This window comes from Octopus bimaculoides, chromosome 15 (genome assembly GCF_046866305.1).
Source record: "Octopus bimaculoides isolate indiv1 chromosome 15, ASM4686630v1, whole genome shotgun sequence".
Classification (NCBI taxonomy): Eukaryota; Metazoa; Mollusca; class Cephalopoda; order Octopoda; family Octopodidae; genus Octopus; species Octopus bimaculoides.
In genome coordinates this window covers 47,890,774-47,911,396 of record NC_142942.1, presented here as the reverse complement: position 1 = coordinate 47,911,396, position 20,623 = coordinate 47,890,774, and the positions used below count along the sequence as shown (strand labels likewise).

At 36.9% G+C, this 20,623-nt stretch overlaps 1 long non-coding RNA gene across 1 annotated transcript in view; it reads left to right on the top strand.

The window, feature by feature from the left end:
• LOC149132519 (uncharacterized) overlaps positions 1-20,623 on the top strand; it is a 73,107-nt gene that overhangs the window by 29,863 nt on the left and 22,621 nt on the right. Inside the window, exon 3 of the long non-coding RNA XR_016244462.1 lies at positions 1,276-1,613. This is a non-coding gene — a long non-coding RNA (uncharacterized LOC149132519). The remainder of the gene's footprint in view (positions 1-1,275; positions 1,614-20,623) is intronic.

Genomic DNA, 20,623 nt, shown 5'->3' with positions numbered 1-20,623 from the left:
ATCATTCTACAAATATACAAACACACCATCTAGAAATCAAACTTTGTTTTAGCCCGTTTTCCATTACATTTCAGACAAATTCAGCACTGAGTTGCTGAGGCAGAAATACCGTTATAGCAAATATTCTGCTCAATACCACAGAAGCGGTGAGCAGGAAATAACCAAACCGCATATTCCGTCATGTGGGTTAACAAAAGAAAATATATTCAGATCTTAGGTAGAGAGGACCATTTGAAAAATATATTGCAGTCTTCATTGAATGTCAGTTGAAGCCGTAATAAGCTTGGAACTTGTTCAAGTCAGGAAGGCATAGGGTTGCAACACAACAGTTGCAGAGGTCCAATAGGGAAATGGATGGATGGATGGATGGACGAGTGGATGGATGGATGGAGGAATGGGTGGATGGATGGATCAATGGGTGGATGGATTGAATAAGATGGCTTCGTGCTCCACCGTTGGTTCCTTCCAAATACTCGGAAACCCAGGTTGTGGTCTCCAAAGAATCTGTAGCAAATGACAGACAAACAACAAACTGTAGCTTTTTGTCAAGAACTTAAAGAGAAAGTTAAAGCAGAAGGAGGGACAGCACCCGTCCCTCACCAAAATTGTCAAAGACTATAGAAAGCAACTACTCAACTTCAAACAAATCAGAATTGATAAAAACATCAAAGAACAAACCAATAATCAATGAGTAAACACCAATTATCATCTTAAATGGGTTTTATTTTCTGTTTTATACGTTTTATATGATGTTTTTACATGATGTTTTGTCTTATATATGTTTTATAGACGTTTTATATGTGTGCGTTATTTTATAATGCTTCTAATGTCTTATTTTTACATATGTTTTTAATTTTGTTTTATATGTTCTTTTTTACGCTTCATGTGTTTTATTTTATATTATTTGATGTGTTTTATTTTATATATTTGCTTATGTGTGTTTTATTCTACATATGTCTTATATCTGTTTTATTTATAAATGTTTTACATGTTTTATTTTGTATACATTTTATATGTGATTTATTTTATGGATGTTTTATATATTAGGTTAGCGAAAAGTCCATTCGATTTATGTTGATACTAAACTTCAAGCACTCTTATAAGTAGCTAACTTCAGTACGTCCCTTGTGCATGCACACTCATTAAATACTTGATGCTTCAGCACAGTTCGATGTGATTTTGTGACAAGATAGGTTGTGTTTTATATGCTTGGTATCACTATGAAAATAGAAAAGCAAAGAAATATTATAAACACCTCATATATTTTTATTTAAGGAAACGCAAGAAAGTGGAGGAAACCCGCAGGAAGATATGTATACAGAAAGGACACTATTATGGGACATGTGTGTGAGAAGTGATTATCAAGAAATTTTTTGGTCCTTATTCTGGTCAGCCAACTGACTCTGGTCACCCTCCATTTTCATCTGACCTCACACCTTCAGATTTCCACCTGTTTTGGTCCCTTCAAAATTAATTGAATGGGCAGATATTAAACCCTGGAGAATTGCAGAAATTCACATGGTAAAGTTTTTTGCCGGAAAAGACAGAAAATTCTCTGAGCAGGGAATAATGGATCTGCCCACAAGACGACAGAAGACATTGGAAACAAAACGGTAATTATATCATTGATTGAATAAATCACTTTGTGTGTAAAACCTTTGACTTATTTTAACTTAAAAAAAAAAAAACTGAACAAACATTTTGAACAGCCAGTTTATTTTATGTGTGTTTTTACATCTTTTATTCCATAAAACATAATTAGTAGCAACAGAAGCAACATTAATATAAAAAGGAAATCTTTACCTCCAATTTTTGTTTTATTCATGTTTTATGGGTTTTTTTTCAATAGTTTGTTTTTGTTTCATTTCTATTTTATGCCATTCTTCCCCAAATTATGTCTTCTCTTTTGATTAAATACTAAAACACTTTTAAGTACTTGGTTCTTTCACTTTGGTTTTATTGTCTCGTTTATTCTAAGCAGCACCTGTGAACAGCTGGTTGAGGTGAATAAATGGCTTTTGTTTTCAAGGGCAAGATTGACCTTTAAAGGTCCACTAATCAGTACCAAATTTCTACTCAGTATTTCTTAAAATGTGTGCACTAATTTTAAAGATTAGATTATACTCTTTACACTTTTACTTGTTTCAGTCCCTTGACTGTGGCCATGTTGGAGCACTGCGTTTAGTCAAGCAAATCGCCCCCAGGACTTATTCTTTGTAAGCCTAGTACTTATTCTATCGTTCTCTTTTGCCGAACCGCTAGGCTACAGGGACATAAACACACCAGCACCGGTTGTCAAGCAATGTTGGGGGGACAAACACAGACACACAAACATATATACACACACACACATATACGACGGGCCTCTTTCAGTTTCCGTCTACCAAATCCACTCACAAGGCTTTGGTCGGCCCGAGGCTATAGTAGAAAGACACTTGCCCAAGGTGCCACGCAGTGGGACTGAACCCGGAAGCATGTGGTTGGTAAGCAAGCTACTTACCACACAGCCACTCGTATGCCTATGAAAACAAAACAAAAAAAAAACACACACACACAAAAACAAACAAAAAAGCTATTGTTCCACTTATTTATTTTTTTTATTTTCCCCAAAATACTCACAATGGATGGCTATTGTGAGATGGCAGAAACGTTAGCATGCCAGGCGAAATGCTTAGTATTTCGTTTGTCTTTACATTCTGAGTTCAAATTCTGCTGAGGTCGTCTTTGCCTTTCATCCTTTTGGGGGTCGATAAATTAGGTACCAGTTGTGTACTGGGGTCAATCAAATCGACTAACCTCCTTCCACAATAAAGATTTGGGGCCTTGCACCTAGAATAGAAAGGAATATTCATTCTAATACAAAGGCGGTGAGCTGGTAGAAATGTTAGCATGCCGGACGAAATGCTTGGCAGTATTTCGTCTGTCTTTGTGTTCTGAGTTCAAATTCCACCAAAGTCAACTCTGCATACTGGGGTCAATCTAATCGACTGGCCCCTTCTCTACCCCAAAAATCGGGCCTTGTGCCTAGAGTAGAAAAGAACAATAGTGGTTAAGATGTGATGCCACACACCTCAAAACCCCGAAACGCCTGAAACTGGGCTCTACTACCAGTTGCAGTTTAAATTTATACCCATCGGGTTGATATGGCATATGGTAATGATACTTACCCAAAATGCAATGCATTCAGATTGAACTCATAACCTCTTGGTTATAAAGTGAACTTGTTACCTTGTCAGTCATACTTGCATTCAACAATATAATAATCATGCAAATATGCTTTTTACGTTTTTTTTTTTATTTAAAGAACATAGGATATGATTTGAAGGGGTCTCCACTGTTTTGGATAATGACAGTAATAAGGATAATGATGCTGCTGTTGCTACTGAAGATGATGATGATGATGATGCTGGTTATGATGATGACAATGATGACAGCAATGACGATGATGATGACAATGGTGGTAGTGGCAATGATGGTGATGATTATGAGGAGGAGGGAAGAGGAGAAAGACTATGGCAATGACTAATAATTACGATTGATGAAAATGATTCGGCTGATTATGACAATGATGATGATGACGATGGTGAGGATGATGATAATGATGATGATGATGACAATGGTGACGTCGACAAAGATGACGACGGCAATGATGATGATGATGATGACAACTACGATAATGATGATGATGATGATGATGACGGTAGCGATGGTGACACCTGCGACAAAGATGTTTATGTCTGCTGGAATATTCAACATCAAAGGTATAGCCACGGATGCAGACAAAGCAAAAAAAAAAAAACACAAAAAACCCACCCTCACCTCCACCAGAAAAGAAAAAAATAGAAAATAAAAAAAAAATAACTAAAACACACACACACACACACATAATCCCATCAACCAGCCAACCATCCAACAAACCAAGGAACCAACCGACTCGGACAACTAGCCGCAAGGTAAAAGGAAAAAAATATACAAAAACAACACAAATATATACATATGCACATATATATACATGCATATATATATATATATATATATATATACACACACATACATACATGTATACATATGTTTGTGCGCGCGCGCGTGCGTGCGTGCGTGCGCGTGTGCGTGTGCGTGTGCGTGTATGTGTGTATGTATATATATATATATACATATACATATATAAAGCGAGAAAGAATCAATTACACGAGCTAACATCAACCCTTCGTTTCATTAGTTTCACCCAGCCTCTTCCTGTTGCCCATGTGATCCTCCTCCGCCCATCGTGCTCTCCCCTCACCCGACACCCCACCCCGCTCCGTTCTCTTTCCTTGTCAACATCACTTAAATACTTCCATCACCATCTATCTAACTCCAGACAGCGTCTCTACACTGAAGCTGACCAATATATATATATATACATGTATATATATGTATATCTATGTATATATATATATATATATATATATATATATGTGTATATATGTATATCTATGTATATATATATATATATATATATATATGTATATCTATGTATATATATATATATATATATATATATGTGTATATATGTATGTTCCAGCTCTCTTACCGTCCGATAATCAATACCATGCGATTGTGTTGTAGTTTTTTGTCTTCTTTCGTATAGTTGCGAAAGTGGAAATTAAAGACATGAGGTGTGCCATAAACTTTTGGCGTTACGTCTCCGTGTAATTACTTACTGCCTGTTGTGCTATGCAGACACCTACACACATACATACGCACACATACAGATGCATATACACACACACATGCATACATATACACACATATACATATACATATACTCACACACATACATACAGACACACACACATGCACATTCATGCATACATGTACTCACATGTACATACGCACACACATACACATTCATGCATACACACATACACACACATACAGATATATATACACACATACATGCATACATATACACACACATGCATACACACATACATACACATACAGATATATATATACACACACACACACACATGCATACACACATACACACACATACAGATACACAGACATACGCACTCATATGCACATATATACACAGTGATATGCACTTGCACACACACACACACAGGCATACACATACATACACACACACACACATCTGTACATGTATAAATGTGTGTGTATATATATATATCATCATCATCATCATCATCGTTTAACGTCCGCTTTCCATGCTAGCATGGGTTGGACGATTTGACTGAGGACTGGTGAAACCGGATGGCAACACCAGGCTCCAGTCTGATTTGGCAGAGTTTCTACAGCTGGATGCCCTTCCTAACGCCAACCACTCAGAGAGTGTAGTGGGTGCTTTTACGTGTCACCCGCACGAAAACGGCCACGCTCGAAATGGTGTCTTTTATGTGCCACCCGCACAAGCCAGTCCAGGGGCACTGGCAACGATCTCGCTCGAAAATCCTACAGGAGCCAGTCAGGCGGTACTGGCAACGGCCACGCTCAAAATGGTGCATCTCATGTGCCACCCGCACAAGAACCAGTCCAGGGGCACTGGCAACGATCTTACTTGGCTTGCCGGGTCTTCTCACGCACAGCCCATTTCCAAATATATATATATATATATATATATATATGTATATACATATACACAAACACACATACATGCACACACACACATAAATCTGTGTATGTATATATATATATATATATGTAAGTGTGTGTGCATGTGTTTTACATGTATCTGATTTTGTGTTTGTTCCACCAGCACTTGAAACCTGGTGCTGTTTGCTTGTAGCCTCATAATTTAGCTGCTCACCTCGGTGGAGTTTGAACTCAGAACATATCGATGTAAAGAAATACCACTTGGCATTGTTTCAAATGTGATAATGGTTTTACTAGTTTGGGTGTTTTAATAATAATAATAATAATGATTTCAAATTTTGTCAGAAGGGCAGACATTTGGGGGAGGGGATAAATCGATTACATCGACCCCAGTGTGTAACTGGTACTTATTTAATCGATGCTGAGAGGATGAAAGATTAAGTGGACATCAGTTCATTTGAATTCATCAGAACGTAACGATAGACAAAATACTGCTAAGGATTTTGCTCGGCAGAGTGTGAACTCAGAATGTAGTGGCAGATAAAATTTCGGTAAGCATCTCACTTGGCTTGCTAAGGATTCTGCCAGCTTGCTGTCTTATAGTTGCTGAGACCCCCTTCGGTCATGACTGACCCTGGGATTGCACCGAGAAAGTTACCCTCCCAGGCACAAGTCCTGGCAAGGTTGTTTATGGAAGACCAGCAGTCGCCCATGCATACCAGGAGAAGTAGAAGGACGAGAAGAAGAAGAAGAAGAAGAATGAAGAGAAGGAAGAAGAAGAATAAGAAGAAGAAGAAGAAGAATGAAGAGAAGGAAGAACAAGAAGAAGCAGGAGGAGGAGGACATCAACAACAACAACAACAACAACAACAACAACCACCATGGCAACAATAATCCATTGAACTAATGAGAAAAGTTCTTTGTAATCGTTTGACCTGCAAGAAGTAGGAGCCCATTCTCCCTCATATCTCACTCTGCTGTCTTTTTATCAAATCAAACACACATTGAATAGTTTAGTCTGAGATATATTATTGTGACAGACAATAAAATGAAACTAATGATGGACAGGTCAAGATAATACTGCCTTTGATCATAAAGACTGCCCGCTTGTTTGGTCAGGTTTGACCCGGGGCTAAATATTAACAACAATGATATCAATAATCTGATTAAATTGATAACGACGATGATGATGATGATGATGATGATGATGATGTGGTGGTGGTGGTTGTGTAACAGGAGATAGTGGTGATGATGGTGGTAGTGGTGGTGGGGGTGGTCTTGTAGGTGGTAATGCTGCTGCTGCTGCTGATAATAATGATGGTGATGGTGATGGTGATGGCAATGGTGGCAGTAGTGGTGCTGATGGTGGTAATGGTCGTGGTGGTGGTGGTGGTGATGGTGGTGGTGGTGATGGTGGTGGTGGTGATAATGACGATGATGATGATGTGGTGATGGTTGTGTAACTGGAGATAGTGGTGGGGATGGTGGTAGTGGTGGTGATAATGACAATGATGATGATGATGACGACGTTGATGGTGATGACGGCGATGACGTTGATGCTGCAAACTTAGTCATGCTTTACTAGTCATATTAATTAGTAGAGCCATAAGGATATATTGGTCAGGCCAGGCGCACACAGAAACACACACACAAGCAGACGTACACACACACAGACATACACACACTCATAAGCATACACAGAAATCTACACCCACAGGCACACACATACACACACATATATATTACATAAGTCATATATATATATATATATTGATACTTATGCCAGATCAATGCCCAGACAGGCACTACACACACACACACACACACACACACACACATGCAAACACACACACCTCTTGTAAAAACATAGATATACAGATGCAGAGAGACATGCATGTGCACTATGCATATATTTTCATGCATGTGCATGCACACTGATATATATATATATATGCAAGAACACACTACCAAACACACACCAACACACACACACACACACACACACACACATATATATGGATTTATATTGACATACATTAAATTTATACGGAAGCATAAACACACTGAACAGACACACACGCACACATATTTGTATACATCACCTGAGAGTGACATACCCATGCATACACAGATATATATATATATCTATATACTATATATACACACACAATTATATATATATATATATATATATATATATATATATATACATACACACACAAGCATATATTCATATAAACACGCATACACACACATACATCATCGTTCGTCGTTTAACGTCCGCTTTCCATGCTAGCATGGGTTGGACGATTTGACTGAGGACTGGTGAAACCAGATGGCTACACCAGGCTCCAATCTAATTTGGCAGAGTTTCTACAGCTGGAAGCCCTTCCTAATGCCAACCACTCAGAGAATATATATATATATACATACACACACAAGCATATATTCATATAAACACGCATACACACACATACATCATCGTTCGTCGTTTAACGTCCGCTTTCCATGCTAGCATGGGTTGGACGATTTGACTGAGGACTGGTGAAACCAGATGGCTACACCAGGCTCCAATCTAATTTGGCAGAGTTTCTACAGCTGGAAGCCCTTCCTAATGCCAACCACTCAGAGAATATATATATATATATACATACATATATAGCAGTGCTCCAGCATGGCCACATTCATTGGCCTGAAACATATAAAAGAATATATGCAGATGTGCTTAGGTAAATTAAGTAAAACGTCCAGCATATTTTATGTATAAAATATTTATATATAAACCTACACTGCATTGATACAAACATACATACCTATATACATGCATATATACATACATAAAAACATGCATAATCCAGATATACACACACTCACACATTTATATTTACATTTACATAGAGATATACTTATATGTGTCTACACTGCAGAGTGGTAGGTGACAGGAAGGGCATCCAGCTGTAAATATCCTGCCAAAACAGTCACAGAAGTCTGGTGCAGGCTTCTGCCCGGCCGACTCGTGTCGAACCATCCCACCCACGCCAATATGGAAGGCGGATGTTAAACAATGAAGTGATGATGATGATGATGATGTCATCACATCCATGTCTATTATTACTATTTTCAACACCCCCTCAAAACATATCAAACGAACTCAGTTATGAGATGAAAGGACAAACCCAATGCAACACACTCATATTCTCACGCTAAAACCTCACTTAACAAAAGCAGTTAATTTTTTTTTTTTTTTGCTATATTTTATGTATTACAGCATTAGACTCTCAGGATGTGTGATTAAAAGCAACATGCATTTGTGAACACTTTGAACTGAAAAGCCAATGTATATTGTGTATATATTTATTGATTATATTCGTATATTCAAACATTAAATTAGTAACTATTTAATGAATTTTTACAGTGAATTTCCTTCATTTAATTATTATTTCTCAAAAGAATTTGAAAATGGTTGTTTGATTTCATGCTTGATCATCATTATTTATTGTTTTTGTCTTGGTAGGCATTGCATAACAAGCCTACTTAGATGGCACATCTCTAACAAACACACACACACACACACACACACACACACACGTATGTACATATGTATATATGTATTAGGAATGCATATATGTATGCAGATATTCATATATATGTATATATTAAAATTTCCGTTGCGTCTTGCAAACTTTTCAATAGTCTTGAGAGCCAAGACTATTGAAAAGGTTGCAAAACGCAACGAAAATTTTAGGAAAATAAAAATAATAAGTGGAAATTTTAACGGTGAGTGTGTTAAATTTTAAGGCATGAAAAGAAAATGACTCTCCCCAGACACAACAGAATATGCTTCAACACACGAAATCACAAAAAAAATCTTGCAAACCAAATCTCTCTCTCTCTCTCTATTAGTATTCTGTAGAGTATTTTTTCTTGATGGTGTCTGATCTCCTTCATTGTTTGGATTGCATCTTGGTGGTTCTTCTCTAAGTTATTTATATATTCTTTATTATAAGATTCAATTTCGTATTATTAAATTGAATATCCTTCTAAATTTGGATTTTGACATTCCCTAATATTATAATATTTCTCTCTCTCTCTCTCTCTCTCTCTCTCTCTCTCTCTCTACACACACACACACACACACACACACACACACACACACACACACACACACACACACACACACACACACACACACACACACACACACACACACACACACACACATACATTCGCCATGATTGATCATTAGCTACTAAACATTTTTTATTTTCTCTCTCTGCTTATTTCTGTGTTCCATTCTGAAGAAGAGCATAGGCTCGAAATGTAAATGACTTTCTCACGTCCCAAGCATTAAACTAATACATCTGTTTATTGTTTACACACCCGTCTTCATCTTCCGTTTTGTTTTTTTGTAAATTCCGACTCTATATATATATATATATATATATATACACACACACACACACAAACTTTGGTGCCTCATTTATGCTGGAGCCACATAAAAGTATCTATTTTGGTGCTACGTAGAAGGCAACCAGTATGCATTGGAAAGTGGTTGGCATTAAGAAGAGCATCCAGCTGTAGAGACTATGCCAAGGCAGGCACTTGGAGGCCTCCGCAGCTTCTTGGTTTGATGGCTCCTGTCAAACTGACCAAACCCTGCCAGCATGAAAAATGGACATTGAATGATGATCACGATGATTATACACACACGCATATACATACATTCATTTATATATATATATATATATATATATATATAGATATACATACGTACATACATAAATGCATGCATGTATACATACATTCATGCATATATACATATATATATATATATATATATATATATATGTATGTATGTATGTATGTATACATATATACATATCTATGGTAGTTACAGTAGAGAATGAGATATTTGCCTGACATGTTTAATGATCAATGAAGCTCTCACACCTTTGACATCAGACATTTATGAATTATTTATGCTGGACTGTTTTAAGAAATCCCACACACCCAATACACACACATATACACTTCTATTTATGTATCTCTATACACATACATGCATACAAACATATATATATATATATATATATATGCACATACACACTCAGAGATATATATTTATATATGTAAATGGCTTGAACATTCAGTCACTAACAATATTAAAACCGAGCAAAACAAGATATTTAACAAGATATCTCTTATAACATCACCTGACAAGACGCATCTGCACCAAGGGATGCACCACAACCAGTTACACAATATTCTGCCTGTGAGGGATTGGTGCAAAATGAGTTGCAGCAATCGTTGTGAGCAATAAAGTTTCTCGTATATTCCATTTCAATGTCGACCTTCCATGCTGGCATAGGTGGGACAGTTTGACAAGAGCTAGAGCCAGTCAGACAGAAGCTTGCACCAGACTTCTGTAAGTGTTTTGGCAGGATTTTTACAGCTGGGTGCCCTTCCTAACACCAACCACTCAGCAGAATGAACTTAGTGCGTTTTACGTGGCACAAGCACAGGCAAGGTCAGTTTTGGCAAGGTTTTTACAGCTGGATGCCCTTCCAGATGCCAACCTATTTACAGTGTGGTGTGGGTGCTTTGATGTGGCACCTACACTGACAGGGTTGCCGAGTACTTGCAAGAGAGAAAAAGAAATGTATTTATACACACACACACACACACACACACACAGAGGCAGGTGGCATGTAAAAAACACCTTTTGGAGCATGGCCGTTGCCAGTACCGTGTGACTGGCCCTCATGCTGTTGGCATGTAAAAGCACCCACTACAGTCTTGGAGTGGTTAGCGTTATGAAGAGCATCCAGTTGTAGAAACTCTGCCAGATCAGATTGGAGCCTGGTGCAGCCTTCTGGCTTGCCAGTCCTCAGTCAAATCATCCAACCCATACTAGCATGGAAAGCGGACGTTAAACGATGATGATATATATATGTATGCATTCCATGCACTTTATTCTGTCTTACATATAAACAGTTAACTTTGTATTAATTCTCACATTCTGCTTTGCTTAAGAACAACAATAACAACCAAAAGAAAACCAAAGAAAAAAAAAATGCCAATGTAAGTAGGTACCATTTTAACCATCTTCTAGCACCCTCTCTTGCACCAAAAAAAAAAAAAAAATGCCAATGGAAGTAGGTACCATTTTAACCATCGTCTAGCACCCTCTCTTGCACTGAAAAACCAAATCTAATTTAACAAACAAACAAACAAGGAAGCAAACAAAACAAAGAACATCAGCAAAACAAACTGGTGGAAAATGGTGTGTGAAGGAAATAGTAATGAGACAAACAAAATGGAGAATGGCTATGAAGAAATATAGCTGCCCATGCATCATATTTCTTGCACGAAACAAACTGGCATAGAAAGAACCAGGAGAGACTGGTAATTAATTTGGCTCGTCATAGATTTTGACAGAAAATGTCATTTTTTTTTTACTTGACAGATGCAGACATGCAAATGTAACATCACATTGATGCTACTACTGCTGCTGCTGATGATGATGATGATGATTATGATGGTTAATAATGATATTTGTAGTGGTGGCAGTGGTGGTGTTGGTGATTGCGGTGGTGCAGCGACGATTGTGGTTGTGATGGTAGTTGTGAAGATGGTATTGGTGGTAGTGGTAGTGGTGCTGGTGGTGGTAGTCATTGTAGCTTGCTAAGTTAGTTCACCCTGTTTATTCGTACAATTGTTGTAGTTGTTATTACTATTGTATGAATTTCCTTCTCTTATTGATAATTTCGTAAAGACAGAGTGCTGAAGGGCATATAACAATGGCGCCTCCTTTCACTGAAATGTTACGAAATGGTTTAAATATTTTGATGGTGGCAGGTCCCATATTTTTTGGTTTTCTAGTCAATTAAATGGGTGGTGAGCAGGATTAAATTGTAAATTATAGAATAGTTATAAAGTTGTTGTTGGCACTCTGTCGCTTACGATGTCGAAGGTTCCAGTTGATCCGATCAACGGAACAGCCTGCTCGTGAAATTAACGCGCAAGTGGCTGAGCACTCCACAGACACGTGTACCCTTAACGTAGTTCTCAGGGATATTCAGCGTGGCACAGTGTGACAAGGCTGACCCTTTGAATTACAGGCACAACAGAAACAGGAAGTAAGAGTGAGAGAAAGTTGTGGTGAAAGAGTACAGCAGGGTTCGCCACCATCCCCTGCCGGAGCCTCATGGAGCTTTAGGTATTTTTGCTCAATAAACACTCACAACGCCGGGTCTGGGAATCGAAACTGTGATCCTATGACCGCGAGTCCGCTGCCCTAACCACTGTTATAAATTATATCTATTCTAAAGATGTCATTAAACTTAGTGACATTACTCATCAAGTCTGGTACTGGCTAAATAGGCTGATATACCAGTAGACTGATGGTACCAAGCTTTATATTTGATCCCCTAGAGTGGAAGTTAGAGCAATGTGTAAGATAATTATACTTGTTTTGTCGTGAGATTAAGTGGCTTTCAGACTTTCTGGTAACTAGTTAGAGCAATGCCTGGAGCTAATTTGTGGAAATTTGAAGTAATGATGTTTGTTTTACCAAGAGATGAAGTAGCTTTGAGATCTTAATCTCGCATAGATGTGGACTTGTGCCAAGTGTAATTTTTCAAGACCTCAGAGAAGAAAAAATAGACCACAAAACTGAGTGACCATCATCACCATCACCATCATCATCACCATCATCATCATCATCACCACCAGCACCAGCACCAGAACCACCGCTGCCACCACCATCATCACCACTGCCACCGCCATTGACTTAATCCCTTTGTCTGTCCTTGTTTGTCCCCTCTATGTTTAGCCCCCTGTGGGCAATAAAGAAATAAGAAACATTAGCACGCTGGGCAAAATGCATTAGTGGTATTTCGTCTGTCTTTACATTCTGAGTTCAAATTCTGCCGTGGTCGACTTTGCCTTTCATCCTTTCAAGGTCAATAAAATAAGTACCTGTTGCATACTGGGGTGGATCTAATCAAATGGCTCCCACCTCCCCCAAAATTTCAGGCCTTGCACCTAGAGTAGAAAAGGAATATGAGAAGGGGTGATGTCTAGTGAAATAAAATCCTGTTACTCAAAAAAAGCCCCTAAAAAACAAAGATGTTTTGATATGTTTAAAGTTGAGCAGGCAAAACTGGAAGCCCAAAGCTTTATTTGACCGTTTTTGACCCTTTGGAAGCAAATGTTTGGGGCTGAGCCATTGCTGTTAGGTCCCCATTAGTGTACTTGAAAATTGGTGGCTACTATAAAAAGTACAATAAATGAAATTGGAATGTAGTAGATACAAACCACTTTGTATTGTGACAACGAGGGAGCTTTTATGCATTTGTTCAATATGCTAGAAAGAGCAGCTAAATGTTTCTGAAGCCACATGAAATACTATTTTCTAAGGAAGACAGAAAGAACTTATTACAATAATGTAGTTCTGGGTTTGTTGTGTCTGAAAAGGGTGGAATGTCATGCATGGAAAGGTTTTCAATCATAGTTCTTTTCAATGTCAAAGCTAGCCTGAAAGCTAAAAAGAAAACCAAAATTAACAATGTCTAATAAAACAAAAGAAATTAATGAAAAGGTAAAAAAAAAAGAAAGAACAAACAACAAAACGAAAAAAAAGGAAATAAAAAAATCTTTTCTCATTTTCAAGAAATCAGCTTCTAAAGATGTCTAAAGATGTTACCATTTTATTGAAGTTGCATCATAAAAACTAATGAATTATTGCAAAAGAAAGTTCCAGAGATTTTAATCAGACGTTCTGGAAGACATCCAAGAACAAAAATAGAGATAATTTGTGATAATAACAGATGGCTTGACTGTTCGTGAGAACGGTTTAGTAAATATGGTGTTTTGATTTGGAATCAGGAATTAAGGAGTGTGATTCCAATGGGATGTTTTAAGAAATGCCCTGTCATTATAATGATAGGTCTATGAATAACCATTGCAAGAGGCATTAGTCAGAGAGAGAGAGAGAGAGAAGTGCCATTTTGAGAATAGATTTGTCTCACATCTATTTATCACAGGAATATATATACATGCACATATGTATACATATATATAAAAATGTATATATATATATATATGTGTGTGTGTGTGTGCATATATATATATATATATATATATAAATGCTTGCATATATATATATATATATATATATATATATATATATATATATATGCACACATGTACATATATGTATTTGTGTAGAAAAATATATGCATGTATATGAACATACTTATAAATATATGTGCTTATATGCATACACACACATATATATACATATCCATATATATATATATATATATATATATATATATATATATATATATATATATATACACATACATATATATATATATATATATATATATATACATACATATATATACGTACATATATATATACACACACATTTATGTATATATGTATGTATATAAATGGAGGAGTAGAGGTGGAATTTATGAATAAATAAATACACACACATACACCCGTGTATACATTTATTGCTTATTTTGTAAGGCACAAGTCCAGTAATTTTGTGGGGAAAGGTGACTTTATTGACTAGTATATGACAGGTACTTTATTTTAGTGATTGCCGCCCCTGGAGGAAAAACGAGCAAAATTAACTTTGGCATGATTTGAACACAAAGAGCCAGAAATTTATAAATGTCAATAAAAGTACTACACAATAATTTCTTATTTCTTTATTGTCCATAAGGGGGACAAACAAGGACAGACAAAGAGATTAACTCTATTACATCGACCCTAGTGCTTAACTGGTACTTAATTTATCGACCCCAAAAGGATGACAGGCAAAGTTGACCTTGGCGGAATTTGAACTCAGAACGTAACAGCACACGAAATAATGCTAAGCATTTCGCCCGGCGTGCTAACTTGTCTGTCAGCTTGCCGCAATAATTTCTTTTATATTTTGGTGAAAGTGTGATGTGAAACAGCACTTGCATGAAACCTACGGTATCAAACTCCTGATTTCTATTAAAACAATTATTTATCCACTCATTTTGTTATGAGAACTCATTCTCCTACATCATTGCAAACACACACACACACACACACATACACACATGTGCGCACACACACACACGCACATGCAATTGCCTACATATGCCCACACAAGCACACAAACATATGCACTTATATCATCATCATCTTTGTCATCATTTAGCATCCACTTTTCCGTGCTTGCATGGCTCAGATGGACTTTGATTTGGTAATCATTCTTCTATAGCCAGATGACTGTTTGGTCACCAAATCTCACCTGTCCCCATGCAAGGTAATATTACCCTACGGCCAGACATGTTTTGAACACGTTTTGAACATGTTTTGTATATGTATATAGTAAAATAAGGATTCAGGTAGAATCGAGTACTTGAAAAGATAAGCACCAAGTAGGGTTGGATAAACCTGTGATTCCGGCCTATGGTTGATAAGAATCAAATAGGATATTCCAGTTGTGTACACAGAGACAACCAGCGTTATGATTATTTAGGACCTCGGGGCTGGTCCAAAGTATGCACTATGTTGAATTGTGCATTGTTGATATACTCAAGGGTGTCCGACAAGTTGTGAATCCCCTTGATGTATTATAATCAAATGAATAATAACAGATGATGGATAATTAATTGTCAGCTCATTACAGCTATTTATAATGCATTTTTAAATAGAAGAATGACAACTTTACTTCATTAGCTTCGACAGACTTTGGTCTCATCCCTGTAGTATTCTTGGGATATTCTTGTAAAATTCCATTTCATCTGATGATTACATTTTTTTTTTGGTAATGAAGTAATGTTCTCATTCTTCTATTAAAAAGATATGTAACAAACAGCTGTAATGAGTTGCCAATTATCCATTGTCTGTTATTCTGTTTTTCTTATACTCTCCCTGTTTATTTCCTTGTGTTCCTTTCTATTGAAGAGCATAGGCTCGAAATGTAAAAGACTTTTTCATTTTCCTGAGAGTCAAACTAATACACCGGCTTGTTGTTTATACACCTGTCTTCATCTTTTGTTTTTCTGTAAATTTCAACTATGGCACATGAAAAACGACATTTGAGCGTAGTCGTTGCCAGTGCCGCCAGACTGGCTCCCATGCAGGTGGCACGTAAAAAACACCTTTTGAGCATGGTTGTTGCCAGTACTGCCTCACTGACCCTCGTGCCGGTGGCATGTAAAAGCACGTACTACACTCTCAGAGTGGTTGGCGTTAGGAAGGGCATCCAGCTGTAGAAACTCTGCCAGATCAGATAGGAGCCTGACGATGATGATGATGATTATATATATATAGTGAGTTCATGTTAATTAGTGCTTAGGGTGTCGAACTCGTCATCATAAAATTGCGGATTCTATTTCTGGACCAGTCTTTGCATTGTATTCTTGAGCAAAACTCTTCACCTCACATGGCTCTGTGATCACTTTGACATCTGATGTGAGGCACACTCGAGCACCTGTACATGCAATGTCGATTTGATTGAGAGCGTGAGATTACGTACGGCGCAAACATTCGATCATTATGAACAAATCCTTTGTGCAGGTTGGCCAGCAAGAAATTGCAGAGCCTTCATCTGTCATCTATGAGGAGAGAGTCCATGATACACACACACACACAGACAGACAGACAGACAGACAGACAGACACACACACACACACACACACACACACACACACACACACACACAGACACACACACACACGCACATACATACATGCACACACATGAATAGAATGATATCTGCTTACAGCTCAGTGTCATTATAAAGAGAGGAGTGTTTACATGCATTTGTCTCCAGTCATTGAACTAATTTTAAAAGACTATTCTTTGGGAGTGTATGAAATGGTGGTGATTAATACACCTTCATACAAGCATACGTACATGCAAATATACATATGTATATATATATGAGTGTGTTTGTGTGTATGTGTATATGTGCTTGTATGTATGTATGCATATATACACACATATGTGTACTAGTCTATGTACGTATTTACATTTGTTTGAGTTAATGTATGCATGTGTGCATGCATGTGTACATATATACACACACACACACACACACACACACACACATATTTCATACATCCATAAGCACGGCCCACTCAATAATCGTTTTGCTTTTGCATATTGTTATATGCGTATATATATATATATATATATATATATATATATATATAATATGAGTATATGCATATATATGTACATGTATGTACATACCTTCATGTATATATAGATGCATATCTGATGTATATGTATGTATGTATGTATGTATATACATACTTATATGTCTGTGCATATATTTATACACACACACACACACACACACACATATATACATACATACATATATACATATATATATATATATATACACACATATACATATACACTCATTAACATAAGTGTGCATACCCAGGATAAACATTGCATGGTAAAGCATGTCAGGGTATCACATACAAAATGAAGTGAAATGTGTTTTCTGTTTACATTAGTCAATGCATGTTTTTTCCTCTATTTGTTTTACATACCTCCTTTTTGTTTAGCATGTTGATTTTTCTCCTCCAAAGCATTGCTGTTCCATATTTGTACCTACCTACCGACCAACCTACCTACCCAATCTACTAAACCCCTCTCTCTCTCTCTCTCTCTCTGATCTACTCTGTTCTGTTCTTTATCTCACATGCATCTCTCTCTCTTTCTCTCTCTCTCTCTTTCTCTCTCTCTCTCAATCACCAATCCATGTTTTGTTGTTTCCTAGGTGATAAAAACTGAATTAAGTAATTAATTTCTTTATACTCGTCTGACTCTCAAATGTGTGTTCAGTGGTGTCGGAGACGTTTGGTTTTTTTAGTGTCGGTGGTCGTGATGGTGATGGCCACGGTTAGCGGGCAGGCGGCAGTGGCCAAGAGGATGCTGTGTGTGTGTGTGTGTGTGTGATTCTATATAAGAAAGAAATGTCAGCTTCTTTTACAACTGCAATTCACTTCTCATCATCAAAAGACAAGTATTATGTCTTTTGTCAGCGCCAAACAAATGCTACATCTAGAACATTCTATAAATAAAATCCATGATGGAAGAAAATACTGTGCTTATTCAACTATAGTTTATTTTTTGTTTTTTTTTTGTTCTTTTCTACCAGAATCTACTTTCATTTATGCTGTTGCTTATTTTTTATTTCTCTTGTTTAACTATCATCATCATTATTATTACTAGTATTGTTATTATTATTATTATTGTTATAAAGGCAGTGAGCTGACAGAATCTTTAGCATGCCGAGCGAAATGCTTAGTGCTATCTTGTCTGTTGGGACGTTCCGAGTTCAAATTCCACTGAGGTTGACTTTACCATTCATCCTTTCGGTGTCGATCAATTAAGTACCAGTTACGCTCTGGGGTCGATATAATCATCTATACCCACCGCTCCAAATTTCAGGCCTTATGCCTATAATAGACAGGATTATTATTAATATTATCATTATTATTATTATCACTATTATTACTATTATTATTATTATTATAAAAGTGAGGATGCATGGCCTAGTGGTTAAGGTGGTGCACACACTCACACGATTGCAAAATCTTGGTTTCAATTCCTAGAAATCCACTCACAAGGCTTTGGTCGACCCAAGGCTATAGCAGAAGACACTTACCCAAGGTGCAATGCAGTGGGACTGAACCCAGAACCATGTGGCTGGTAAGTAAGCTACTTATCATACAGCCACTCTTGTGCTGTATTTTATCATTTAAAGATGAAAGGCGAAGTCAACTTCAGCAGAATTTGAGCTCAGAACTTGAAGATAGAAGAAATGCTGCTAAGCATTTTGCCTGGCACAGTAACAGTTCTGCTAGCTTGCCACCTTTTTTTAAAAATAATATTTATTTGCAAGTATGACCACATATTTGCCACTTTTTTTTCCTTTTTGTATGACAATCTTAAATCTTCAATTTTTCTAGGTGTGATAATTAACAAATGCCTACTCTATTAATTAGCACATTATCACTATTAATTAGTACTCTACGATTGGTTGACAGTCTGTTGGACTTACTGACTGTGAGCTGGTTGCGAACAAAAGGTAAGATTGCCCATTCTGTATGGAGGTATGTGGGTGAGTGGGATTTAATTTCTGTTTTACAAATATGGTAACGCAGTGCAAAGAACCAATTTGTTAAAAAAACATACAAGCAAAACATTCAACCTATTTGTACATTGCTTCCATTTCTTTGAACAATAACAACAACAACAACATCAAGATCATCAACAACAACAATTAAATCGTTATACAGAGGGAAAAGGTAGCACGGTGATGAATGCTTTCTCAATGAGTGTTATGATCAAGCCCAGCTTCATTAGCAATTAATTGATTGCTTAATTTCATTAAACACCATTTCACAATGTTTTAACAGTTTCACCAAGATGTAAAAGTGTGATAGACTGTTGACATACAAACTAAATGGGAAATTAGATTTTGGTTCTATTTTACAACATTAAGTCTTATTCCACTTGCTACACTCACATTGATAGGGATAATGGAATTTTTGATGAGAGTTATGTCTGAATAGAAGGCAGGAAAATCACCGGGAGTAGGTCTTTGATCATTAGTCTGCTCAGTCAAAACAGACATTAATTTACACAATAAGTATGCCCAAATAAAGAGGGGAACGTCATAGTTGGAATGTCTTTGATCTATGTCTGCTCGGTCCAGAGTGATATTGAGCTAAAATCTACAAAGAAAACCTTCCATAAATTGCATTAATATTAACCAACAAAAGACTTTAACCATTAACAACGGAACTAAAAGTGAAAACAAAGCGGTTGGCCTAACTGTGGCACATGCCCCCACCTTTTGGAGGGTACACAGTTCCACTTTAAACAAGGTGAAATATTTACGACTAAATCAAATTTCACCTGTGCTTCAGAAAACCTAATCTATGTCATTACCTGCTTAGGGTGCAGTAATCAATATATTGCCAAACAGGAATATCACTCC